This window comes from Mustela lutreola, chromosome 5 (genome assembly GCF_030435805.1).
Source record: "Mustela lutreola isolate mMusLut2 chromosome 5, mMusLut2.pri, whole genome shotgun sequence".
Classification (NCBI taxonomy): domain Eukaryota; kingdom Metazoa; phylum Chordata; class Mammalia; order Carnivora; family Mustelidae; genus Mustela; species Mustela lutreola.
In genome coordinates this window covers 144742133-144768441 of record NC_081294.1, presented here as the reverse complement: position 1 = coordinate 144768441, position 26309 = coordinate 144742133, and the positions used below count along the sequence as shown (strand labels likewise).

At 44.9% G+C, this 26309-nt stretch overlaps 1 protein-coding gene across 4 annotated transcripts in view; it reads left to right on the top strand.

The window, feature by feature from the left end:
• Positions 1–26309, top strand: part of TNFAIP8 (TNF alpha induced protein 8) — a 118365-nt gene that overhangs the window by 77329 nt on the left and 14727 nt on the right. The window lies entirely within an intron of this gene.

Here is a 26309-nt window from a genome sequence, read left to right as displayed (position 1 = left end):
CTTGCGTCTTCACAGCTCGGTTAGAGTGGAGTCTGCAGAGCCCTTCTGTATCCTTCTCGCCCGGCTCCTAGAGACGAGAGGAGGACCTAGCTCAGCCAGTCTGCTAAAGGCTGCTTTGTAGATTAATCTGGACATCAAACGGCCCCCTGTGTTGACTCCAAGAATGCAGAATGTGCTTTGGAAAGCGCTGACCGCCTGCATCAGGACTGCCTGAAGCGAGTCCCCTTGGAAGAGCCCAAAGAGTCTGGGGGTCCCTTGAAAAGGGTTTCAGAAATTGGAAACTCCTTGTGTTTCCGGTTAAAAGGGGAAGCTGAGCGAGGGGGAGAAGCGAAAGATCTTCATTTGGGAAATAGGTTGGTTGGTGGGGTTTTTTGTCTGTGTGTGTGTGTGTGTGTGTGTGTGTGTGTGTGTGTTTTCTCTCCCCCCCCCCCCCCCGCCCCTTGCTGACGGTCCAGCAGTGAGTTCATTGTGTTGGGGGCTTAAGGGATCAGAGAGATGTGAGGGGCGCCTGGTGCAGCTTGCAACTGAGGAAAGTTTGTCTGTTTCTAACTTTGCCAAGGCAAATGGTTTCATTTACTCCTAACAGAGAACGGGTGACACGGCTGGAAAAACTCCAACCCAAACACAATTATACGCTGGTGTTAGATCGGGGAGTTTATTTGTGTGTGAGTGTTTGTATGCTTTGTTTCCTGAAACTTTATGTATACAGAAGTCCTCTTGTAAGTGGGGGTGGGAGTAAGGATAGTTGGGGAAAAGTAGAGAGTAGGAGAGGAGACTGTTCATAATTATAAAAATTCCTTTTCTTTTCAAGTAGTCTCTTGGGAAACTGGTAACTTTTAAGTTAGTCACAGCAGCCACTGGGAGCTGGGGGAATAGAAGGGAGCCCCATCATTCTCCACTTTGTAGGCAGGAGTTAGCGAGATCCCTTGAAACTTGTCTTCTTCTGTCTCTTACTGATTCTCCTCCCAATGGAGAGTTCTGTGTTTCATAACGTAGTCTCTGTGGGCTAGTGTTTACCTTATTATGCAGTGTGGGAGGAGCAGTCCATAAAAGAGGCTTATTTAATAGAAATACAAGACTGTTGTGCATGAAAAATGACAGCCAGGAGCATTGTTTTTGAGCTTGATGGAGAGGGGAGGGATTAATGTTTCCTTGCTGCGGCCTCTGTCCTGATATACTCTGTGCCAGTAGATGCTTTTTCTGTCTTTATAACAGCAATTTATAGTAAAGTCAAAAGGAGTCAAAGGCAAATAGGAAACGGGCCAAGAGAATCCAGCCTGGTGAACTTCTGTGTAGAGTACAAGCAGCATTTAAATTTGTCTTTTTTTTTTTTTTTTTCCTGAGTGTGTTTTTCCTTTCTTCTGGGAAAAAAGGAGGTGGAAACACAGTATCCCAAAGTTGATAACATATTCCTCTAGTAGTTTCCGCACTCTTCCCTCCTGCCCAGTTCTCTGGATGTTCACCTAAAAACTGGAGTGTGATGAGGCCCCTGGGTGGTCCCTTCTTACTTGTCCTCAGCTGGCCTCCACTCACTGTCATTTGCATTCTACAGACCTGCAGGAATGTATCTGGCTTCTGCTTTTTACAGAAAGCCCAGAATTTTAAAAAAATAATAAGAAGGTGCTACAGTTTTAAATTGATGGCAGTTAGGGTAGAATAGAATAGAATAACTTCAGGGAGTTGGAATGAATACTGTATTAATAGAATCATTGTAACTTCTGCTAGGAAGTAAAGGGTATTTGTGTATGTGTGTGTGTCCATGTCCTGGGCAGTTCTTGTAAGATTTGGTATTAGCTGTGATCTAGAACCTTCTGTTTGGCTACTACCTCTCAGATGTCTATGAAAAGAACCACACTGGGTAAGTTATTTTTTATTATCTTCTCTATCCCTACTAATTCTTTTCCTAATCCTTAGCTTTTTTTTCCTTCCCTCCTGATGGACTTCACTATCTTATTTACTTTTTTATTTATTTATTTGACAGACAGAGATCACAAGTAGGCGGAGAGGCAGACAGAGAGAGAGAGAGAGAGAGAGGGAAGCAGACTCCCCGCTGAGCAGAGAGCCCGACATGGGGCTTGATCCCAGGACCCTGGGATCATGACCTGAGCCGAAGGCAGAGACTTTAACCTGCTGAGCCACCCAGGCGCCCCTTCACTATCTTATTTAATATGAGATCAACACAAACTCTTCACAATGTCTACATTGCAAAAAAATTGCCTTCTGATGCTTTGTAGCTGATTTGCCATACTGGGGAATACTTTTAAGTCACTATTCTGAGCCAAAGTGAGGGACTAGTACACTTTCTTTGGGGTTAAATCTGAAATCGATTCAGAAGTCTTTGGAGGCTGACGTATTTGTGAATGTGGAAGCAAATGACTAGGGATATTGTCATAAGCCATCAGAGTTTAGAACGTACTTGACCCTGTGCCAGGAGGGCTGAACCTCCATCCTGGTCTAGATCTACCTCCTAGAGAATTGATTTCATTTTGCCTGCTGACAAATGAATCGGTGATTGTGCTTGAGTATGAAACAGAGAGAGATCATCCAGGCCTCACTTTATTAAACGTGGAATGAATTTAAGATAGCTGGGCATGATGTGAATAAGAGAGCAAGAGACATGAAGGGAGAAACACGGTGTGTTAAAAAGGGGAAGGTCATGGGAAGGAGGCTATCAACGGTTTCCAGTGGACAGGGGTTCCCCAGGAGATAATTTGATGGCCACATTCTTCAGATTGAGTGGCATCCTGTTATGGAAAGTACTTAATTATGAAATAAGAAAAAACTGAATGTCAGCTAAGGTCTCTGAAGACCTTTCTAGTGCTAAGCATGAAGGGATCCAGGGCTCCCATGTCCCACTTCTTATAGTGTTGATATCAGGAAGTGAGAAAGCCCTTGGGTGGGAGGGGTTGCTGTGTGGGGACTTGGGAAGACGTAAGGGTTGAGCTGTGAGTGAGCTCAGCTCCTCCTCCGTGGCCCATAATAATATTCCCCACCCCTCCCCCCCACCCCCGCCTGGTCCCTGACACCCATCCTACCTCTCAGCCAGATTCTCTCCTGTCTGCTCACCAGGCCTGCCATTTCACAAAGAAAACAGTAGCCCTTAGACAGCACCCTCGACTTCCTGCTGCCAAGGTGACAGACTCATCTTCACCCACACCCGGCCTCCTGGTGTCTGTGGAGCAGGGGTCCTTCCCTCAGGGGATGCCATTCCTTCCACCTGGGGCTCCTCACCCGCCCCCCACCCCCACCGTGGACCCCACAGCTTTCTCGGTCCTTTTCTTTCTGCATGGCGATGTGCTCAGCTCCCTACTTGAGAGTGTTTGCCCTTGCTGGTCCTCTTGCCCGAAATAGCCTTTTCCCCACCTGACCCTCTTTTCGGTTCCTCGGAGGGGCTTTTTCTGAACCTCCAGCCTAAATTAGGAGCCCCGATTGACCTCTCTCAGACCACCCATTATTCCACTGCCTGACCCTGTTTGTTCAGCATCTGTTCTCCAGACCACAAGCTCTTGAGGTCAACACCATGTCTACTTTCTTCCCCACTGGGAGTGGGAAGAGGTGATCATTGCCCATTGATAAAATGAGGGGCGCCTGGGTGGCTCAGTCAGTTAAATGTCTACCATCAGCTCAGGTCATGATCTTAGGGTTCTGGGATCGAGCCCCACATCGGGCTCCCTGCTTTGCAGGGAGCTTGCTTCTCTCTCTGCCTGCTGCTCCCCCTGCTTGTGCGCGTGCTCTCTCTCTCTCTGGCAAATGAATAAATTAAATCTTCAAAAAAAAATTTTTTTTCCCCACGGTTCCTACTGTCTTAATCTTTGTCATCCCTCATCCCACCAAATTCTGTCTTTTTCTCCACCATGTCAGAAACTGCCAGAATCACAAGTGAACCAGCCTTCATATTTGTCCTGTCCTGATCTTGCTTGACTTGGTTTGGTTTTAGGTTTTTTGGTTTTGGGTTTTGGTTTTGGTTTTGGGTTTTTTTGCAACATTTATGCTGGGAGACCAGTGTTGCTGTTCCCTGCAGTTCGTTCCCAGGCTCCAGTGATGCCACACTGTCCTGCCCTCCTTCCCTTTTTCTAGCTGTTTTCTGTCTGATCTCCTGGCTTTCCAGCTTTCTCAGCTCTTCTGAGAACCAGCTTCCTGGTACGCACCAAGCTTTGACTGTCAAACTCAGCAGGTCTGGACAGAGCCCATCACTTCTTCCTCTTCACAAATCTGACCTGTGTTTTGTCTTTCCCGTGAATATCATTGCTCTCTTCTTGGCTTCCAGACTACACATCTGCGGGCGTCCTGGACCCTGCCCTCTTGTTTATCTTCGTCTTCCGTCTGGCTCTTCATCATCCTTATTATCTGTTAGCTGCATCTCCTTCTCTTCTCCCCTGTCCCTGGGTGCAGGCCCTCGGTGTCTGTACCCTGACGGTGGCAGTAACGCCCTATATCATCAGGGCTCTTGGCTCTAAGAAGTGGAAACTGATTTGTGGTGTCATAAGCAGAGGAATTCATTGGAAGCACACAGCGTAGTTCACACGTCCGCAAAAAGTCTGAGAATGGGCCCCTGAAATGCATCAGGAGATGGACCCGAGGCCATACCCTGGAATTGCCTGGTTAGGACCTCACCGCAGCCTTCACCTTCGCTATATTTTTCAGCTTTGTCACTCCTGGGACTTGAGATGTGGCTGGTTGGGTTTTGGTCATCCTCAGCATTCGGAAACCCCTGATATAAGCGATTGGTTGGGTCAGTGTAAGATTGTGCATCTGCCCCTTGCTACCCCGGGGTGGGAGCCGGGAAGGGAATGTCAGCTTCTGGCTTTGGAAGTGGGAGATAGGGGTCTAACTCCTACCACCTCTTGCAAAATGAGGGCTCCTCCAGAAACAGGAAGGGAGTTCCTAGGTGAAATCACCAAAAGAACAACCAGTATCTGTTATCCCACTGGGCTTGTCCTGCTCCTGCGCTCCCTTGTTCCCTCAACGAATGCCATTTCCTTCATTGGGATCACTCTTGCATGGTCAGTATTTTCACCTGGACCCAGTTTGGAGTAGATGCTTTTTTATGGCATTCCCCTAACACCCTAAACTCCCCTCCATTGTACCGTATTTTCACGTTAATTACTATTACTAATTGTCTTTTCCCTTCCCTCCACTTCACTCTGAGCCTTCTCAGAGTGGGGTTTGTGCCTGTTTTACTTCCTGAATCCCCAGAGGCTGACCTAGGGCCTTTCACAGTGGAGAGCCTAATAAAGCATTATCAAATTAATCGATTTAAAATGAGATCATGTCATAGGATGAAAACCTTTGAACACTTCTTCCAGTTTCTGGAGCACCTTCCAAACCTACTTAGGGTTTCTTAACTTCTCCACTCTTAATGGTAGAGTCAAAACAAGCGTGTGTCTTTGATCTCTGGGGTCAGGGCCCATAGTGACTTGCCTTGAAGACTGAAGACACAGTTTTGAAACTAAAATGTGCTGAGCTCTTCCCTGTGCCAGGCGTGGTGCTAAGCATCTGATTCTTTATCTTATCCAATTAATCCTTGTATAATAACCCATTGTGTTGATTGCACAAAACAATAAAGAAATCTGAGAGGTTAAAAACTGTGCCCCAAATCACACAGTGAGGAAAAGTGGAACCAGGATTTGAATTGAGATTCTATGGTTCTGGCCCTCCCCTATTGTCAAGCCTGGCCCTCAGGAGGATGCTGCCTGTGATCTTGCACCTGTTTGTACCCCAGTCTGAGATACCGAGAGTGGAGAGACCAGGTGTTTGGAGGAGAAAGTGGAGAGCCCAGGCCCTGGCTCTTTCTGTGCCTCTCGGGGGCAGATATAGTGAGTCTTAAGTGCATCCTTCTCCCTGTGATGAGGGATCTAGCAGCCCCGCAGGGCTGGTGGGAGGTGCTTGGTGCCCACTGCAGTGGGAGGGATCCAAGGACCTCTACTAGAAGAGGGCCTCACATTTTTGAGCACCGGGCATCACTGTACTAGTTCTCTCCCCTCATCCCTCCTTGCACCAGCCCTGGCTTTACAGAGGGAATGAAGAGGAAAGATTTGGAAGAAATGCATTGCCTTGGGTGCAGCTGACCTTGATGTCATGTATAATGTAAAAGGTACAGCATATGCCCCCAAACACCAGACTTTGATGTGATTATGTTTCCTTTTATGTAGTCATTAGCCTTGAAGTACGGTGTGCTCTCAAGGACTAAAAGTGGAAAATCCATTTAGAGATCCATGCCACACTGTCTCTTGTGCAGTGGACATCACTGATGACCTGACACTGCCCCACACCCCCAGCTCTGTCAGCTTCCATACATCTGGGCCTTTTTCTTCCTCACTTCTGAAATTTCCATTGGACTGAGTATGCATCACGCCTTTCTTGTCCCTAGATTATGATGCCAGGGAACAATTACCACAGGTGATTAAGTTCCATGTTCCTGGCTTTTGGTAATCCAAGAAGTAGCCAAAAAGTGGGGCCCAAAAAATTTCAGGACCCAGGGATTTCATTTCAGAATAATGCACAGTCCCTAGATCTGCTGCAGGCTATTTATTTGTCAACATTTCCGTCCACATGGGGATGATGCTGACAACTTGGAAAAGGAGGAGGTGAGCATGTTTGTGTACCTGTGTTCATTTAGTGGGTTGTGCCTAAAATGGTAGTGTGAGCTGAATGTTTAAGAAGTCAACTCATCATGTCTATCTGTAATATTTCAGGAAGATCTGCAGTAAGAAGGCTTTGTAATTAGAATGATCCCCCTACAAACACAAATTAGAATCACCACAGTTTAGAGAGTTAAAAGCAACTTTGCACGCTCTTTTATCTTACCTCTAATTTTAAGAAATGCAGGGTGATTGGATGGCTCAGTCAGTTACGGGTCTGCCTTTGGCTCAGGTTATGATCTAGAGGTCCTGGGATCGAGCCCCATGGCCAGCTCTCTGCTTAGTGGGGAGCCTGCTTCTCCCTTTCCCTCTACATGCTGCTCCCGCTGCTTGTGCTCTCCATCAAATAAATAAAATCTTTAAAAAGAAAAACAGAGAGATGCAGAAATGGGACCCAGAGAGGTGAAATCTAGGCCCTCTCAACGCCCCCACATTTAGGCCTGTTGGGCAAAAAAGAAGTTTGGCAGACCTAGGTTTTCGCATCCTGGATTTGTGCATGAGGTCTCGCTGCGGGAGGACAGACCTCATCTGTTTGTAGAGATGCCTTTCACCAGCTTTGAGGGGGAATTTACAAAACCTAAAGGGAGTGGTCGAACACACGAAGATTTCCTATTTCCCCTTCTCCTAAGTGGAACTCGGGAGAGGAACAGGTGAGGAAGAGGAGGAGGCATGGTGGGATAAAATTTAGCCCTGCAAACAGGTCCTCATCAGTCCCTGGCTTAGAAAAGTGGGAGACTAAGGGAGAGGCAATGAAGCTGTGAGCTCATTTGTTTTCATTTCTTTGAGAAGAACATCATTGAGGAAAGTGAACTGTGGAGGGTGCTGGTTGGGCAGGGGCGCTCTTCCTTGGGGAGAACGTGTCCCTGTGTGTGAGTGGGAAGCGTTCAGACACCAGACGTGTTGTCACTGTACCATACGAGCACCCCAGAGCCCCACGGGCCTGGTGCATTCTGGGAGTCTGCCCAGTGCTATTCCCCACCCTTCCCCTCCACCACTGACCAAGAGACCTGAAAGAGCAGTTATTTAAATCTTGTTCTTAGGGCTTAAGATCCTTGAAGAAGAGTTTGTAGTGCGTCCCAAGTGACTGGTGAATGGGCAGTAAATGTATAGGGTGTGGCTTTGGGGTGATCTGTAGGACTCTGCAAAACCTGTGGTATTATTAGGTGGTACCTTGCAGTATTTATGGTTTTAAAGATGGCGGGGGGGGGGGGGGTGGTATTTGCATGTGTAGGGTCCTCTGCCCCCTGATCTGGAAATACGCTCTCCAGGTTTGCAGTGACCAGATTTAATTTTGTGAAGGGGTGGAAGCAGACTTTCTGCCAAGAAAACGGTGGAGCAAAGAGGCCACTAAGCAGAAAGCCCCCTGAGTGAAATGACAGTTTTAGGCTCCTGGAGCCTTGCTGGCCAAGTTGGGGTTGGCTGTCAAGAGGAGAATAAGCAACTCATGAGCTCTCCTTCCAGTGTGACATGTCCTCTCTGCCTGATGCCAGCTCCTCTGGCCCAGGTGTGTGTTTTTCCATGGCTCCCTCAGCTAGGCTGAGGAGCTGGAGACCAGAAGTGTTCCCAAAAGCATGGGCTGTTCTGTGTGCCATGGACAGTCCAGTAGAGTCCTGCTTCCAGAGTCAGCCTCTCTCTGCCTCATCACTGGGCCTCAGAAACTCATAGCAGCAAAAGTTAACTGAGTCAGAACTTCCTCTGTAGGTTCTGGGGAAGCAGAGGGTGTGTGTGTGTGTGTGTGTGTGTGTGTGCCCGCGCACGCGTGCGCCCTCAAAAGACTTCAGGTTCAGGGCATTCTACACAGCACATAGGATGACATAGGTGATGGGCAGCTTGGTACAGCACAAGGTTGAGTCTGTGGACCTTATGGGAATCTGGAGGAGGAAGTATTCACCAGACATCATCATGACAGCAATGACTTCACAGTTAGCTAGAGGAGAGGAGAGGCTACTGAAAGAAGGAGGTTTATAGCTCATGAACCAGAAGGCATTGGTGGGCCATGTCTCAGCAATACCCAGGGTCAGAGTAGAGGCCAGGCTGCCCAGGGGGGACACTGAGTAACAGACAAGGCTCCGGGAATCAGGACACCACTTCTGCTCCTGACCTTGCCCTTGGTTGCCTGTGCAACCTTTGGTCACTGAGGAGTGTCTCTGAAACTCAGTTTCCTTGTTTGGAAAATGCAGCCATGATAGTAGATTGAAGCATGCCTAAGATCCCTCCTAGGAGGGAAACGTGATAACCCTCCAGGAATTGGGGCACAGGGTTCGGGGTGGGGAGGGTTTGAGCCAGAAGAGAGCCACAGTCAGTCTGGAGGGGAGTACTGAGCCTGTGTGAAGGAGCCTGGACAGCAGTGTGTCAATATCCAACCGGAAGAGGAGACTCAATTTCCCTTATGAGATCTCTCAGGAAAACACTGAAGGGAGATGAGGTCTGGGCCATGGGTTCTGCCTCTGAGAATACCTGCCTTTTAGAAAGGAAAGAGGTAAGCGCAACCCATAAAAGAAGTAGCTCAAGGGTTGGGAGGAAGACAAGAAGACAACCAGGCTTTTGAAGCCAGGAGGATGAGAGCTGGCAGAGACAGTGACAGCCACGTCTAAGGAGACGTGCTGAAGATGGCTGCCTTGCCGCCTTCTCTCTGCGGCCTCAGCAAAGGCTGGGAGCCTTAGATCTCAACCACTAAGGGTTGAGAACACATCACGGACATCCAGCCAATACTGAGTGGGAATGAGGGGAGGTGTGTGGGGTGCAAGAGGACTGCCCCAGCTAGGAGCAGGTGCCCAGCCTCCTGAGGAAGAGGGGGTGCTCAGCATCTCCATTGGTCCCCACCTTCAAGTTTTAGTTGCCTCCAGATCCTTTTCTTGCTCCCCATCACCTCCACCCTGTCCCTGTGGCATCATATGCAGTGAGCACTGGTGTGCCAGGCTGACAGGTAAATGTGGGCAGGAAGCTCAGTCCAGCCCTTCTCACCAGGCAGAAGCTTTGGCCAGTCTGAGAGTTAGACACTGTTGCTCGCTTCCTCTTTGCCTTCATGTCCACTCCCCACCCGCTCATCCCTGTGTCTTTTCTCCCTGAGGGCATGTCAGGAGACCGCTGATGTGTTTGCCAGGGACACCATAGATTTGACAGATGAACGAGAATTCTTTGGGCTTTAGTCTTAGACGTAATAAATGGGATTTGGGCCACACTCATTAATTGAGCCACGCTGAGAAAATGTGGTATTTCTTCTGAGGTGGCAAGTAGTTGTCTCAGCGGTGGAAATGTGCTTGTCCCCCTGAGAGCCCCTGTGTCCGATGAGACGGCTTCCCTGGGCAGGTGCTGTGTGAATAAGGAGGCTTATAATGACACCCAAAGACAGAGCCCGTCTGAGGCCCACCTACCATATTCACCTGATGAAATCCCCATTTCCCATTCTGTAGAAAGCAGGGAAGGGTCGGCTGGTCCCAAGGAACTTTTTTCTTTCTGTAAAGTTATTTGATAAAAGTGTGATACTAGTGCCCTGACTGTTCTCCTTATCATGAAACACTTATCACAGCATTTTCACCTTTTGAAAATGAAACGAAAATGAAGGGGCGCCTGGGTGGCTCAGTCGGTTAAGTGTCTGACTTCGGCTCAGGTCGTGATCCCAGGGTCCTGGGATCGGTCCCGCATCGGGTTCCCTGCTCAGTGAGAGTCTGCTTCTCCTTTACCTGCTCCCCCAGCTGTGTTCCCTCTCTTGCCATTATCTCTCTGTCAAATGAATAAATAAAATCTTAAAAAAAAAAATAAAGCCAGTGACGAAATAACTAGATGAAAATGGATCCTTCCCCAGGATGGCCAAGTCTAACCTAAACACTGGACTCCAGTTCTCCAGAGAAAGGAGATGATAGATAAAGAGGGAGTTTCTCAGGAGAGTTTTCAAGGAGTGAGAGAACCTACTGAGCGGGAAGGAGAAGCCTGCTGGAAAACCAGAAGAGCGAGGATCCTGGAGGGAGGGAGTGGCCATGGGGCAGGTTTCAAAATTTCAAGGGAACCCTGAGGAAGAAATGGTGAATGGGAGCAGTGTGGGGAGGGCGGGGGGTGGGAGACCCAGGGCGGGATCTGGGCCCGGGGCAGAGCCTCCCAGGGAAGGGGTAGGCGTGTGGAGAGGCAGGAAGGGAGGAGCAAGGAAATAACTCTGGAACGAGAAAAAAAAAAAAGAGAGAGAGAGAGAGAGAAAGAAAAACAAAACAAAAACTTGGGCAAAAGGAGAGAGGTGAGCAGATTTAACAGAGATAATGGGGTGCGACCTGCCGGCAGTCTGTCTGGCCTGCTTGACTGTGCGTTCACAGGCGGTGTGATGGCAAGCCAGTCCTCCCTCCCACCCCCGGGACGAGGCCAACGTGGGGGCCTGCAGGCCGGGGAAGCAGTGGCCTGTGGAGGGCACAGAAGCTGCGCAGCTCTTCCCCGGGTGGGTGGGATTCGGGCCCGGCCCATAAACAAGGACGTGACACTGAGGAATGCAGCCGCCTTTCCAACTGCTAAATCGGGGGCCGGTCTGAAGCCAGGGCTGGGTTGTGTTGGCTTGCGTTTCTGGTGACACTCTCACTGGGTTATAAAAATGATTTCCCCAGAAAAGCTTGCAAAGGGCAGATGATGAATTAGAGCAAGGCAGTCAAGGCAGCCTGCGGGAGCCATTTCAAAGCTGCCTACTGTACTGTGCCATCCATTTTCTGGAAGGCCGGCAGGCCTTTGGGTCACAGCTGTTGGAGGAGCGGAGAGCCGTCGTCACCCCCTCACTCCTGGGGTGGGGGGGCCGGCCAACTCCTAAGGTCTGATGGGCAGCAGGCTTGCTGAAGAATTCCAGGACGAGGGTTTTTACGGGTAGAACTGGTTTAGATTATTCGGCTTATTCGACTCTAGCTGACTTGCTGATCAGACTGATAACCCCAGAACCACAGGAGTGATGACTTGACATTCCTGCCCTTGCCCTCGGTCCCAGCATGCTTTGGGGCTGCCCCCTGGGCCTGGGGTTCAGGTGGGGGAGGGGAGCTGCTCCTTGTGTTTCTCTTCCCTGAAACTTCAGCTGGCTTGTGGCAACACGCAGGAGGGTTAATCAGGTAAAATTACAATCGCCTTTGGGAGAGGCAGCCTCACTGAAGCCTGACACAGCCCTCGGGGTGGCCGCGGATAAGGGCCTCCTTGACCGTCCTTATTTTCATCTCGTCTCCAAATGTCACGTGATGACCCGTCGGTGACGTTTCTGGTCCCCATCTGCATTTTGGCCCTCTGCAGGAAGTTTTTATAAAATTCTCAGGCAGCCCTTCCACCATTACTAGATCATACTAAGAGAAAAAAAGGAATGTGGTTGCTGTGTCTTGGTTCCTTGAGAGAGTCTACAGTCTTTCGATGTTTTTGTAAATGGAGATGTGGGATATCGATTGTACTGTTCATCTAATGGGTGGGAGTGGGAGAAGTGTTTTATTTGGTGGTGTTGCTAGAACAGCCCCCAAACCACCAGCAGATAGTCTCGTAGAGTAATATTGTTCAGTGTTGTCTTTCTTTTTTTTTTTTTTTTTTCCCATGGCAATCCTGTGACACAGTCAAACCTGTTTTCACTGTCTGTCTTCTAAAAGCTTCAGTTGGCCAGATTTTTTTTTAATGTTCGATGCTGTTTTTTATTCCATAAATGACTCAATCGACGACATGTAGGCAGCTACTAAACTCGGCGGCTCGTTGCCATCATCGTGCCCCTGGACAGGAAGTGTTCTGTAGAGATATGACTAACCAGTTTCCAGACTTAAAAATAAAGTGGGGGATTTCTGGACAGAAAAGGTCTTTGTCACTCATTTCAATAGCCCCGCGAAGCATGAAGCTCAAAGCCCGCCACTTGGCTTTCTCATTTTTTCCGTGCTGTCGCTTCACCTGACATTTTCTGTTAGACAGATTGAAACTTATTTTATGGGGCTCATTGGTTTTTAATGAAATAAGAGATGATGTGAGTCGTCATGAGAATCGACTAGAGTCGTGATTCTCTCCTTGTTGTCTTTTTTATCTTGAGCTCCTTTTAAATCATCACACTCTTGAGGTCCGTAACAGGGAAATAAGTGTCACCTGCCCAGATACCAGCTTCAGCTCGTAGGAGCGAGAATATGAAATTCCTGAGCTTCTCGGGAAGAACTGTACCATTTCAACAGATACTGAAAGGGTTTCCGCCTCTTGTTGCCTATAGCTATTGTTTTAGGACTTTACAGACAACTTTGTGTTTTTATTTTTCTTGCTTTCTCCCTCAGTAACGTCATTTTCCCTCTCTTAATGGAAATACATTTTTTTCTCTCCTCTCTTTTTTATCCTGAGCATCTTTTTTAGCATCTTTTCATTCTTTAACGTCATTGCTGGAAACGCTAAATTAGACACAGCATTTGTTAGATGAGAGCACCTGTGGCAACAATGGAAAGTGTTTCTCTCTCTGAATCCTTAACTCTGAGAAAGTATTAGTCTCCAAGCACCTATTTGATTTTCAAATAAGAAAGCTGGCCAGGGAGTGATGATTTAAAATACAAAATACATGCACCTGTTTTTCGTTTGGGTTAGGGTAAAGGCTGTAATGATTATTTGGGACAATGAAGCTTCATTTGCCAAATTTAAAAACAAGTCACAGACCCATAAAGAACAAGGTCATGATGACCATACTTGGGTCGAAAGTGGCTGTGATTCTGAAATGCTTGTTCTTATTCCTCCCCTTCATTGTCTCCTCCTCTGTTAGCAAGACTGTGGTAGGACAGAGTCTGTGGCCTCTGCTCTGATTTGGGTTAGAGTTTGATAAAAACCTAGTCTTTTGAAAATACAGGATTCTTGTATTTGTACTTCCAATACCCTCTACCTGTTGTAGGAGGATGCTTTCAAAAGGGCAAGGGAAGTGTTTATACAATACAATTTTTCATCAACTAAAATGATTCCTTCATCAAAAATGTTTGTTTCCTTTACTTTTGTAATGATTGAGACTCATGTAGTGGAAAGACTCTTCTAGTCTTTATGATGGGTGGGCACATTGTAGGCAAACAGAAAGTGTTTGATGACTGATGGAGTGTGAGAATAGACATATGGTCCAGGGGTAAAATTTTGCAGCATTAAGTTCTCTGCTCTTCTTGTGAGATTCACGGATCATCCAAACCATAGATGATGATTCATCATTTGTCCTTGCTGTCTGGATTTTAGGTACAGAACGGCATTGTACTCAGTGACAAGTTGGGCCATACATGGTTATAGCAGCTGATGGACAGTCAGAGTGTATGGTGCATGTGGAGGGTATTTAAGAAGGCCTGGTAGGCCCTTCTTCTTGCTGGTTCCCTTTGAGGCCATGTGGGAGATGTTTGGTTTCCTGGCTGGTGGTTTTTTTTGTTTTGGTTTGTTTTTTTTCCCAATTATTTATTTATTTATTTTTAAGTTTTTTTTTTTTTTTTTTTTTTTTAATTTGACAGAGAGAGAGAGAGATCACAAGTAGGCAGAGAAGTAGGCAGAGAGAGGGAGAAGCAGGCTCCCTGCTGAGCAGAGAGCCTGACAGGGGGCTTGATCCCAGGACCTTGAGATCATGACCTGAGCTGAAGGCAGAGGCTTAACCTGCTGAGCCATTCAGGCACCCAGTGGCTGGTGTTTTAAATACAGAGGTCAGACTGAAGCTCAGTGTAGACCCGTGAGGGGGCATTCACCAGACCAGGTCAGTTCAGGATATTAGAGGACCTAATAGGATAATTTCTTACTCTGTTGGAAAAGTGATGGTAACTGGAGAATTGTCTTTCAAATATGGGTCAGATGGTCTTTATTATCAAAACATTTCTGGGTTCAGGGGGCACATGGGTGGCTCAGTCGTTAAGCATCTGCCTTCAGCTCAGATCATGAACCCAAAGTTCTGGGATCGAGCTCTGCATCAGGCTCCCTACTCAGCAGGAAGCCTGCTTCTCTCTCTCCCACTCACCCTGCTTGTGTTCCCTCTCTCCTTGTCTCTCTGTCAAATAAACAAATAAAATCTTAAAAAAAAAAAAAAAAAAAACCACTTCTGGGTCAATGGAAGAAGGAGTGGTTTTAGGCAACCCTTGTGTTTGAAATGTCTGGGTTTTTTTCCTCCCCACTGTTTTGGGGGTTTTGTTTGTTTGTTCTGCCACAGAAGCATCTTTCTGTTTCGGCTCATTAGAATTATGTTCCTAAGGGGTTTTTCCTGAATTCTAGCCACTGGGACATGGATCAGCCTAGAGAAGCTTATTACTCTTAAGTCTACTTTAAAATAAAAAGCAACTCTTAGGAGAAGAGAAAGCTATTACTTGATTGGAAAACAGGGAAAGCATGGGTAAATTCATGTGTAAAATTCTTTAGGCTGAGTAAAATAGGCCTTTAAACCTGATTTAATGCTTTGAGCAACTAAAGTTCCAGCTTTCCTTTGTTAGTTTATACCAAGAAGATGAGAAGTGGGCCTTATCAGACTTTGATAGCAGGTTAAAGGCCCCTGCGTGCTTTAAACCATCAACATCTATGCCCTGAGGTTCTATCAAATAATGAGTGATAAAGGCAAGCTACCGGTCAACATGATCTGAATCATGCATGAAAAAAAATCTTTCCTCCGAGACCAAAGCAGTGGTCTTTCTAGGATTGGACTGCCATTTTGCACTGAGGCCAGGGAAAAAGACAAGGCCATTATCAAGATCTCTTCTCACAACACCAGTCTTCAGCCAGAGTTCCAGGCCTCTCCTCACTACCCCTAATGATTAAAAAAAAAAAAACCATGTACTAAAATATTTCAGATTTTTTACGCTCCATCAAAATGCAATGAGCCAGAAGTCAGTTCAAGAAAAGATGACCCAACCCCTGACTCCTCCGTACTTTGTTAGATGCCGTTAAGACCTTAGAGAGCTGGGATAGTATTAAGGCCCACTTTTGGAACCTGGAATCTTAATCCAAGAATTCTATAGCTTTTTTTCTTTTCTTTTCTTTCTTTCTTTCTTTCTTTCTTTCTTTCTTTCTTTCTTTCTTTCTTTCTTTTTCTTTCTTTCTTTCTTTCTTTCTTTCTTTCTTTTTGCTTGTATCTAAGATGGGTTTGTTTTGTGTCGATATCAATGTAATGGAAGAAACATACTCAGATCCTAGACACTTGCTATTCAAGAATTAAATTGCTTTTGTTGTTAGCTAGAATCTCTATACACTCACTTAAACATAGTTCCTATATTTTGGTGGTGGCAACTTGTCACATGGTTTTATTTTATTCTGTAGGACATGATGAAAAAAAAAAATTTTTTTTTTTATTCTGATTCACCAGCAGGGAGAATATAACAGAAATTCATTTTGGGTATTTGCTATAGAATGTGCCCCTCATTGGAATGTGGGTGGAGTTCTGGCATTTGTATATTTGTACGTTTCGGGGAAATAAAGGTACAGAGAAGCACTTGTTCATCGTCTACATAAAGCCCAAGTGTACAGCTGACAGCTTAAAAATACCGTATGAGATGACATTTATGTCCAACAGTGACATCTGTTTCCCTCATTCCAAGTTCAACAAACAGCATTAAAGATAGATGCCGAAAACATAAGAGAAAAAGCACCCCCCCTTTCTTTTTCCCAAATCCATTAACTCTACTCACCTTCCTTTTCAAAGCAGGAGCATAGACTAAATGGCATAAATGGAAAATCAACAGGAGATAAGAGGAAAACTGTTTGGTGTTAGGGTAAATTTTCAGATTTGGAAACTGACTCCAATCATACCTCTGTAGACTTGATTCATCTTTTTTCCTAAGCGTGTACTCTTTATAGTACACATTGTCTCACATCTTGGAAGAAAATTCATTATTGTTTTTCTAAGATACCTTCTGCCTTTTGTAGCAGGGAAAATATTAAAAATCATGTCAATAAGAAAATTTCAAGTCAAGGAGGTTGTCTTTCTCCTTGGAAACAGTGTTCTTGTTGAAGGTTCTGTGACTTATGAAGAACTTACTATAATAATAACTGCTTGATATGATCAGTAATATTTCCCAAAGATATGACCGTGAATCTGGCTAATCATTTAAGTTAGTATAATTACATTTGTAGCCTTATCACCTGAAGTTCCACAGATCATACAAGGCAAAAGTATTTAGAAAATCGCTCTAGATACCAAAAACTGCAAATTGATCATCTTAAGTTATCTTTCGTATTTTTTTTAAAATGTGAGGTGTGTTAACTCTGCTTTTATTTGCTAATGGGGATCTTTGTTCTTTGTCTCTTTATCAAGTTGACCCTGGTAGAGTGAACTGATTATTCCCAGTCACACATAATACCTGGAGTCATCACAGAAAGAGCTCAGCCCCTTTGCCCCCTCCAGATGCAAAGCCTCACTACCCACTTCCCCACCCTCATCAGCCAGCTAGGCATACTTACTTACTAACCTTTAAAACAACGACCTAAACCAAATACCTCTTACTTAGCACACCAAGAATGACTCCCCGATAGTCATGTTCAGTGTTTATCATACCACTAAATTTAAGAAAGGACAAAGAAATGCAAGCGTTTATCCCCATGCCTATCACCATACTTGGCTGGTCCCTTTATCTACTAGGATATGGTCAAAACAGGCGTTACGTCAGGAATCTGACCAGATGTTAAGTTCATGCTGGTAGCCTTTACCAGACAAGAATTTGCAGTGTGGAAGGTCTGTTCTGTAGCCTTGAGCAGTTTTCAGTGTCGGAGCTCTTAGCCCTGCCCATATGGAAGTACATGCAAGGGGAATACCACTTCCGCGTTAGAGAGGGTAAGGAAGGGCTCTCTCTGGCTGAGATATCCGGGCACAGCTCTTAAGATGGTTCCCACAGGCAGGAGGCTTTGGGAGGGAGGGGCTTTGTTTGTGTTTGTTTCCCCAAGTATGGTGGGTATTCCATTGGTGATCAGTGATTTATTTTAGGAGGCTCGAGGCATAGAGTTAAATGATCTTCGTCATATTACAGAAGATCTGTCCATTTCAGTTCCCTTGGAACGCTTGCGTCATCCAAAGGGAATGTCTGTGTTTGAGGCTCTGTGACCTTTGTTACCTTACTCATCCTGACTCACCCCCTTTTGTACCGTGCAGGTAGACACGGGGCTCGTGGCCTTTTGCAGGCAACGATTTCTGGTTGGTTAAAAATGAATGGTATTGGCTTTTTTCCTCATCTAATTAATTTTTATCATTAAAATTTTTAAATTATTTTTATCCTTATGATATAGGTAAAGGAATAGTACCTTACCATTCACATAACATATAATTCCCTTTTTGAAAAATATTCCTTGTTTAATACTATATAAAGCAATCACAGGGAAATAAAATACAATAGTAAGTAGAAAACGAAAGCACGTTGAGAAGGTGGTCCTCAAGGGACAGGGGTTGAGGATGTCACCCAGGTAAATAGGGAATGACTTTTCAGGTAGAAAAGAGAGATTTCAACAAATGTCGTGGGGTGAGAAATGCAAGGCATTTTGAGGAAAAGATGAATGAAGAAGTTGCTGGGGGTACCTTTGTGGCGCAGTCAGTGAAGCAGCAGACTCTTGATTTCAGCTTAGGTCATGATCTTGGGGTCCTGAGATCAAGCCCTGTGTCAGGCTCTGTGATCAGCAGGGAGTCTGCTGGAGAGTCTCTCTCTCCCTCTCTGCCCCTCCCCCTGCTCACACACTCTGGCTTTTTCAGAAAGAAATGTAGAAAAAAGTTGCTAGAACCCACAAAGCCATTGGAGAGTCAGAGCTAGGAATCGGTTGGAGTCACACCCAAGGCTCTCCAAAGAGTGATTCAGAATGGCTTAAGTCCCTGATCATTTAAAGCAGGGGTGGCTAACTCACAGGCCTTGGGTAATTTCCTGGCCAGGTGTTGAACTGGAGGGCTGGTTCCTGCCTGCATCGCTGCCACCAGCCCCAATGTTGTCAGAAGGTCTGGTTTTTCTTGAGAAGCTGGAATGTGAATTTTTAGGCCAATGCTCCCAACTTTTGCATGTTTTTAATGAATTGAAAAAAAAAATTAAAACATGATGAGGGCCCATTTTGGGGGTGATGAGAATATTCTGGAAGGAGATGGTGGTGATGGTTCATAAGGAGAATCACTTAATCGTACACTATTAAAATGGTGATGGTGGTGCATAATGTTCTTTGAGTTTTATCTCAGTTTTAAGAAGAAAAACATGGGATACCTGGGTAGCTCAGTCGGTTAAGTGTCTGACTTCAGCTCAAATCACAATCCTGGGGTCCTGGGATTAAGTCCCACATGGGGCTCCTTGCTCAGCGGGGAGCCTGCTTCTCTCTGTCCCTTTGCTTCTCCCCCTGCTTGTGCGTACTCTCTCTCTGATAAATATATCAACCAATCTTGAAAAATAATTTAAAAAAAGAAAAAGAAAAACACATTATGGATACCCAACCAAATCATGTTACCAGCCCAAAGTATGTAATCTCCTTTTTAAATAGAGAAGTTACTCTTCTCTACTTTTGATAATCCCAACAAAAAGCACTTTTCCACAGGGGAGACAGAGGCAGTGAGTTTAAGGAAGTTAACCTTATAACCCTGTGTTGACCCTATTAGACCTCTGTGTTTCCACCTCTGGTCTCCATGCCTTCTTGTATCTCTAAAAAGAGGGCTGGTGAGAGGGGTGGTGAGAAGAGAAATGGTAGCCTTAATTCTGGAGCACCAAACTGTCTGGATAAAAAGGCAAAGCTATGAGAAGGTGTGGACACCCAAATTATTCTATCTTTTTAAATTTTAAATTTTATTTATTCACTTGAGTGAAAGCACACATGGGGGTGAAGGGCAGCAGGAGAGGGAGAGAGAATCCTCAAGCAGGCTTCCTGCTGAGCATGGAGCCCATCTGGGGGCTCTATCCCACAACCCAGAGATCAGACTTGAGCTGAAACCAAGATTTGGTCGGTTAACTGAGTGTGCCACCCTGGCATGCCTGGCTGAAGTTTTTTTTTGTTTGTTTGTTTTAAGATTTTTATTTATCTATTTGACAGACAGAGATCACAAGTAGGCAGAGAGACAGGCAGAGAGAGAGGAAGGGAAGCAGGCTCCCTGCAGACCAGAGAGCCTGATGCGGGGCTCAATCCCAGGATCCTGAGATCATGACCGAACCCGAAGGCAGAGGCTTTAACCCACTGAGCCACCCAGGCGCCCCAGGCCAAAGTATTTTAAAGAAGTGATTTATTTTGTTGTTAGTTGGCAGCCGGTCGTAAAATTGATAAGTTATGTTGTTTGCCAAAGTTTATTTTACCCAAATATCTACCATTAGGGAAGTAATTCATCTCAAGGACAGCAAGCTCATATATTTAGAGAACCGTTTTTCAGTTCTTAGAAGAGAATGACTATAATGGCCTTTTTAGTTATTTTCTTTAACTGAAAAATGAGTTTAATATACCAAGTACATGTCATCAACATCAAAGGATTATAATTAATTTAATATAACTATTTGTCTCTTTGGTTTTCAAAGAGCTTTATTATTTTTAATTCTAAATATAATTTTAAATTAGCCAATTAATAAGAGTAAAATAGAGAACTTAAAGGTTTTACAATATATCCTGACTTAATTTTCAACTCTTTCTTTCTTCCGTAATAAACTAGCAAAGGCAAGAGAGCTCATGCTTTTCAAAATTTCCAATTTCTTTTACATTTATTCTAAAAAAATAGGCCTCTCTTGTCTTAAGAAGCAACATCCGTCCTAGAAACAGATTTATGTTACTATCGCTGCAGAATGTGGGTTGTTTAATAAACCTTACCAGTTCCAAATATTATCAAAAGATGATTGTTTTAGATGCCTATCTTTATTTGACTAAAGATAGCTGAACTGACTCTTTTAGAATAAACTTTTTCCAAAGGTTGACATTGCAGTGTTTGTTTCTTAGTATGGGTATTTGAGATATGATACTTAATGAATAGTAGTGTAATTGATTTATATCTCGTATTTTGCTTATGTCTTATAAAAAAGGCAATATTGTCCCCCATGCCTCCCCTGTCTTTCTTGCCTCCCCCTTCCAAAAGGACTTGGGAATTTTTAAAGCCAGCAGATACTTCGTAAAGATTAATTGAGCATTTATTACGTCAAGGAATAAGTAATAAATTATAGCCAATCCCAAGGGTTTAACTTTCAGGGAACATGGAAGCAAATAAATATGATATAATGCAGTTTACAGGGAGAGTTAGAGACTGGAGAGAACATTTCTGACTGTGTTAGTCAATAAAGCCTTAAGAGAAGGGGTGATTATTTGGGATGGACCATAGGGGATTGGATAAAATATCCCCCAAGAGGGCTCCCCCTTTCTTCCTTCACATTTCTGCTTAAATGTCACCCTTCTCAGAAAGGACTTCCCTGACTACCCTGGATGAGATAGCATAGCTTCCCCCCCACCCTCCCCTGGTACTCCTCTCCACTGCATGCATGTGCATACACAGACACACAGACACACACACACGCACGCATGCATGCACCCACACTGACATACCCTTGTTTTCTTCTAGCTTCTGTCACAACCTGATGTTTTGATACATGTTTGTTATTTTGTATCTTAGGTCTTCTATACATGTGTGTAAATATGTGCCTCTTGAGAGCATGCACTTGCCCCAAAGAGCACCCTGTAGGTCCTCCGCAAAATGTGTTCAATGAATGAATGATTCAATAAGTGGAGAAAGCTTTTCTGCTAAAAGTCTGCTATCTGTGGAGAGCCCCAAACTGGTATGGAAAATCCCTGTTCAGCTTTCTCTTAGGACACTGATAAATGTGGCAAATTCCCCACCTGTCTGTGACCCAGTTAGCACATTCTGTAGATAAAAGGGGGAGATTTGGGTGTGCAATTATAGCTTCCTGAAGTGAAGGACTACATAACAGGTGTTATGAAAACAAGTCATTATTGCTCTTAACCTTCCCACCATTTCCTCCAGCAAACCCCTGGACCTTCACTGGCTATCTATAATTTCTATTTAAATTCTTTGTAAAATCTGTAGGACGCACACAGATCCTTCACTGTCTGACATTCAGGTACACTGCTGGGCAGAATTTCTAATTCGTGGGGTGTTGAGCATCTACCTTTGGGTCAAGTCATGATCTCAGGGTCCTGGGATCGAGCCCCATGTCAGGCTTTCTGCTTAGCGGGAAGCCTGCTTCTCCCTCTCCCACTCCCCCTGCTTGTCTTCCCTCTCTTACTGCATATCTCTCTGTCAAATAAATAAATAAAATCTTTAATACATACATACATACATACAAACTCTCCTCTTGGATCATCTGGCTGACTCATTTGGAAGAGTGTGAGACTCTTGATCTCAGGGCCAGAAGTTCAAGTCCCAAGTTGGGTGCAGAGATTATGAGACTGACGCGCTACCTACTGCGCTAACGAGGCACCTGGGTGCAGAGATTACTAAAAAAATGAAACAAAACCTAGAATTTTTAATTCCTGAAGAACCAGTAGGAGTTGTATAGGTTGGCTCTGACGTATAGTCATATTTATTTCTGTAAGGAAGGAGTCGTCCATGCCAATGGGTGGAGAGTGCGGGAGATGAATGTACACACGTGGAGATCACCTAGGAGGGCCTGTGGTATACTGGGAAGGGTGGTCTCCTTCTCAAGGCAGCAGCCACGGTTTACCTCAAGACCAATGTTGCCATGTGGGAGTGTAAACCTGTTTTGGTTAGATCTTATGATTGTTCAAAGAAAATCAGAAACACAGAGGAGCAGAGGAGAAAAGTTTAGTAAGAAAGGTAGAAAGTACTTCACGGAAAGCGAAGTGTCAAGCCGGAAGTACCTAGGAGTAAGCAGTACTGCTTCTGGAAACCTCTGGGGTTTTATCAGGGTTTTATCCAACAATTTCAGAGCTTCGGTAGATCTGAGATGCTTTACCTTTGGGCCCAGCAAATCTCATCTCACCTTTGGCTTGCCATCAGTGGGATCTAGTCTCTAAGACACTGACATGGCTATAAAATGCTTCACTAGCTTAACTCATTTAATACATTTATGGGGGAGAAGTTTGGACAAGAATGTTGGGAGGTTGTGCCAAAATGCATATTTGAGAGATGCCCGAGCTGAGGCCAAGAGGTTACTCCTCCTAAAATACTCAAACAGATGGGTTTGGGATATTTGCATGGAAGATTCCGGAACATTTGCTGTAGGGATTGAGTTAGCTAAATATGGTCACTTTTCCAAACAAAGTGGCTGGTTATTCTGTATGTTTTGGCAAAGGACAGAGGAGAAAAGCGGGAGACAGAAAAGGAAAATGCATGTCTTTTATGTAGATTCCTCTCCTTTATTTATTTATTTATTTATTTTTAGATTTTATTTATTTATTTCTTTGACAGAGATCACAAATTGGCAGAGAGGCAGGTGGGCGGCGGGGGTGGGGGGGGGGGAGCTGGGGAGCAGACTCACCCGAGAGCGAAGAGCCCAATACGGGGCTTGACCCCAGGACCCTGGGATCATGACCCGAGCCGAAGGCAGAGGCTTACCCCACTGAGCCACCCAGGCGCCCTGATTCCTCTCCTTTAAAACAAAAAACTATTTTACGTCTCCTTGGGAGAGCTGTTTTTGTCCATGAAATACAAGTAAACTTATTTGTGAAGCATTAGGTATGTGAAATTGAATTGATCTCCTGACACATCTTCATGAATTGATGTAAAAAAATATTGATAGGTTCCACAAAGGTCACTCCATGCCGGCCAGAGGGCATATTTGAACACCAAGATGAACAGACATGCTCCCTCAGTGGACAGGAATCATAATCAAGTATGATAATATTGGAATTTAACTCAACCACAAGGCAGAAAATCACATTAAAAGGAGAGATTTTTTTTTCTCTTGGAGATTTGGAGAGATCCTTCTGCCTCTGGATTTGGAAAAGCCATGGTAGACATGGCTGCTTGTAAAGGCTGAGCTGGACTAGATCAAGCAGGGAGGGAGAGGGGGAGGGTAGATGCATAGCTTTTCTGAGTTCTCGACTGTAGAAGACATGTGCTCCTTCTGTTTTTCCTTTTCAAGGAGTTGCTTCCTCCTGGGAAGCAGACAAGCTCTAAGAAGTGGGATTTTAGGGGCGCCTGGGTGGCTCAGAGGGTTAAGCCTTTGCCTTCAGCTTGGGTCATGATCTCAGGGTCCTGGGATCGAACCCTGCATCAGACTTTCTGCTCAGAGGGGAGCCTGCTTCCCCCCACCCTCTCTCTCTGCCTGCTTGAGATCTCTGTCTATCAAATAAATAAAAATAAAATATTTTTTAAAAAAAGAAGTGGGGGGGCACCTGGGTGGCTCAGTGGATTAAAACCTTTGCCTTTGGCTCAGGTCATGATCTCAGGGTTCTGGGATGGAGCCCCACATCGGCCTCTCTGCTCAGCAGGGAGCCTGCTTCCTCCCCCTCTCTCTGCCTGCCTACTTGTGATCTCTGTCTGTCAAATAAATAAAATCTTTAAGAAAAAGAAAAGAAGTGGGATTCTAAAGCTGGCTCAGCCACATCATGGCATTTGATGGACAATTCATAAGCAATGAAAACCATTGAGATGCACTTTGCTTATGGAGCGCTTGTGTGCCTGAGGCTGAATCAGCGAACCTTGACTTTGCCATGTCCTTGGACATGTCCTTTGACTTCCGAATCTTGGCTTTCTCTCACCTGGTTGCCTCCGGGTTAAGTGCTAAGAGGACTAACCCAGAACAGTTTGATCAACACAAAAAGTGTTACTGGGAAAGTATTTTGCAAAGTTCAGAGTGCTACACAAATGTCAGCTGTACTTTTATTGTCTGATTGTCCATAGTATTTAACCAAGAGCCACTTGATGAAACCAGAAGGGCTACGTGGACTACTGATGCCCATTTTGGGGTCTGATGCAGTAACAAAACTACACTCTTGTGTGCTGGATTTTTTTTTTTTTTTTAATGTGCTGGATTTTAAAACCCATTACTGATTTTCTAAGCACTGCATGTGTGTAAATATTCATCAGGAGCCAGAGCCCCTCGCAGGGAGGGAAAACATGGAGCTTAGGTGCCAGGGTGGCTCAGTTGGCTAAGCATCTAACTTGGTTTTGGCTCAGGTCATGATCTCAGGGTCCTGGGATTGAGCCCTATGTTTCACTCTGTACTACGCACTCCGCGGGGAGTCTGCTTGAGATACTCTCTCTCTCTCTCTCTCTCTCTCTGCCTGTCCTCCCTGCCTCACCCAAACCACTTAGGGTACCTCTTTTAAATGCTTTCTCTCGTGCTCTCTCTTTTTCTCTCTCTAAAATGGATAAGTAAATCTTTAAGAAAAAAAAAAAATAAAAGAAAATCATAGAGCTTATTTAGAGGATTTTCCTCCACACTCTGGCAGAAGATGGGATTTTATCAATAGTGGAAAGGTTTCATGCCCTTGAGAAATGTGTAAATAAATCCAGCTTAATTGAAAAATCTTTAAGAGAAACATCACCAGGGCACCTGGGTGGCTCAGTCAGTTAAGTGTCTGCCTTTGGCCCTGGTCATGATCCCAGTGTCCTAGTACTGAGCCCTGCTTCCGGCTCCCTGCTCCACGGGAAGCCTGCTTCCTCCTACCCCACTCTCCCTGCTTGTGTTCCTGCTCTCACTATCTCTCTATCAAATGAATAAATACAATCTTAAAAAAAAGAGAGAGAGAGAGAACCATCACCTATCTTAATCCAACATAATAAATAAGGAAGTGTTTACTTAATTTAAAAGAAGAACAGTTCACTAAAGTCACTTTTGCATAAATGCTTGTAGGACATTTTTTCTTTTATTTCAAACCTGTATGAGTGATAGAGTGAGGACCAAATTTTGGTTTAAGTAACATTTAAGAGAGACTAACTTCTCTGTTCTCTTGGACATAGCATTAAAATTCTCTGAGGCTTTACTACAATAAGCTCTATTCTTAAAACATTTTCTTTGGATTCTGTGCACAAGCCCACATCTACTTTTTGGCAAAAATTTTTTGAGAGGGAATTAAATCCATACAGGGTCTACTTAGAGCATGCCTGTGTGACCGAAGTATGTCTGTCTGAACACTTTATTTTATTTTATTTTATTTAAAGATTTTATTTATTTACTTGACAGAGGGAGATAGAAAGAGAGATCCCAAGTAGGCAGATGGGCAGTGAGGGGGGGGGGGGGTGGGCTCCCTGCTGAGCAGAGAGCCAGATGCAGACCTCCATCCCAAGACCCTGAGATCATGAGCCAAAGGCAGACGCTTAACCCACTGAGCCACCCAGGTCCCCCTGACTGATCCTTTTATAGTGTAGCATTCTGGGAGTACACTTCAGTGTTTATATATCCAAACTACATAGGGTGCCTCTCATAAATGCAGCTTCTTAGATTGTAGTCTGGGGATTCTGATTCAGTAGGGAGGGCAGTTTGCACTTCTAAGAAGCTTCTAGATTCTCCTAAGGCAGGTGGCCTGTGTCATTGACATTCCTGACCCAGATACCCACTGTAGATGTCCCCTCCCTGCCACTAATCCTCTTGAAAATGGAGCATCTTTGTGCTGTGAGTTTTCTTGGCCTAGACAACATGTTATACTCAGTGTTTCCATTTTTTCTAAAATCTATGGGATCTACACATATCTTTGGGCTCCTGACCGGAGATATACAGCTCTCCTGGGCAGAATTGTTAATCCCTCTCCAGCTGAGGGGGGGGGGGCAGATTCTATAGATCAGCTCTGGAATATGGTCATGTTTATTTCTGGAAGGCAGAATCTTCTTTTTTTTCCTTCAAGGTCAATGTTTTGGGTCAGTCTCCTTCA